Raw genomic sequence first — 1,888 nt, 5'->3', positions numbered from 1 at the left:
TTACTGAGCAATTGTACTCTTAGATATTTATCCTAGAGAAATGAAAAGTTATATTCACACAAAGCCTGTACACAAATGCTCAAAATAGTTTTACCCATAATAACAAAATACTAGAATTGACCCAAATGTCCCTCAATAGGTGAATAGTTGAACAAGCTCTAGGACACCCATAAAATAGAGTACAGTAAGTCCCCGACTTACGAATGAGTTCCGTTCCAGGAGAATGTTCGTAAGTTGGATTCGTTTGTTAAGTCTGACAAAGTGAGTCATATACACTTTTGACACAAATATGCAATGTAAAGCTAATGGTTGAACAATTCATGTTATAAGAACTAGTGACATCCACCATCTTTTTGCCTCAGTCCAATCTCTCAATTATTTTCCCTTTTGTTTCCATGGTTATTGCTTTGCGCTTCCTCGTTCCCTCCACATCACCACTGCTTTTCCTCTTGTTTCCGGACATCCTGGGCTCTGATTGAGCACTGTACTACTGTACACTATTGCACTGTTCAGTAAGCACACAGCAGCACAACTGTGACAATGTCCAGCAGACACGTGAGCTACTTCCGCGATTTGTTCGCATCTACGAATGTTTGTGATGCTAGGTCTGTTCGTATCTGTGAAAGTTCGCAACTTGAATGTTCATAAGTTGGGGACTTACTGTACTAATCAGCAATAAAAAGCAACAACCTGCGTTCCTATGCAGCATTATTTACAAGATATGGAAACCCAAGACAAGGTTAAGTGTCCTTCGATGAATGATTGGGTAAAGATGTAGCATATATATATATATGTATATAATGAAATACTACTCAGCCATAAAAAAGGTGAGATATTGCCATTTGCAACAACATGAATCAATCTCCAGAGTATTATGCTAAGTGAAATAAGTCAGAAAGAAAAAGACAATAACTGATTTCACTCTTTTGTGGGATATAAAAGAAAAAGAATAAACAAGACACAAAAACAAACCCATAGGTACAGACAACAGAATGGGGGTTAGAGGGGAAAGGGAGTGGGAGAAGACGAAGAAAGTAAAAGGGTCAAATATGTGGTGACAGAAAGAGACTAGAATTCTGGTAATGAGCACACAATAGAACAGATGTCATATTATAAAGTTATAAACCCAAAATTTATGTTATTAACCAATGTTATCCCAATACATTTAATTTTTAAAAAAAGGAACATTAGACCTAGTATTAGTTTTCTAGGACTGTTGTGATAAATTGTCACAGACTTAATAACAACACAAATTTATCATCTTATAATTCTGGTGTGAAGAATCTGGTATGAGGTATGAAGTCCAAAATAGTCCTCACTGGGTTAAAATGTAGGTGTCAGTGTTGTGGAAGTTCTAGGGAAGGATTCATTTCCTTGCCCTTTCTGGCTTCCTGACGTTGCCTGCATTCTTCAACTCACAGTAACCTTCTTTCATTTTCAAAGCCAACAGCACTAGGCCAAGACCTTCTCACAATGCCATCTCTCTGGTTTTCTCTTCCCATCATTCTTCTACTTTTAAAGACCCTTATAGTCGCACTGGGCTCACCAGGAAATTCCAGGATAACCTCACTATTTTAAAGTCAGCTGATTAGTACTTAATTCCCTTTGCTATATGACTTAATGTATTTCAGTTGTTCCAGATTAGGATGTAAACATCTTTGGGAAGCCATTATTCTGTCCACCACAGAACTCAAGTCACTCTAAAAAGGTTGCATACTTACAAGAAAGGGGTGTCACTCTCACCACTTCTATTCAACATTGTACTGAAGATTCCAGCAGGATAATTAGGCCAAAAAAGTGAAATAAAAGGTATTCAGATAAGAGAGAAATAAAGCTACATTGACATGATCATCTATGTAGAAAACCCAAAAGAATCGACACAAATCTT

Source organism: Hipposideros armiger, unplaced genomic scaffold (assembly GCF_001890085.2).
Source record: "Hipposideros armiger isolate ML-2016 unplaced genomic scaffold, ASM189008v1 scaffold_208, whole genome shotgun sequence".
NCBI classification, from domain to species: domain Eukaryota; kingdom Metazoa; phylum Chordata; class Mammalia; order Chiroptera; family Hipposideridae; genus Hipposideros; species Hipposideros armiger.
Note: the sequence above shows the minus strand (reverse complement) of the source record.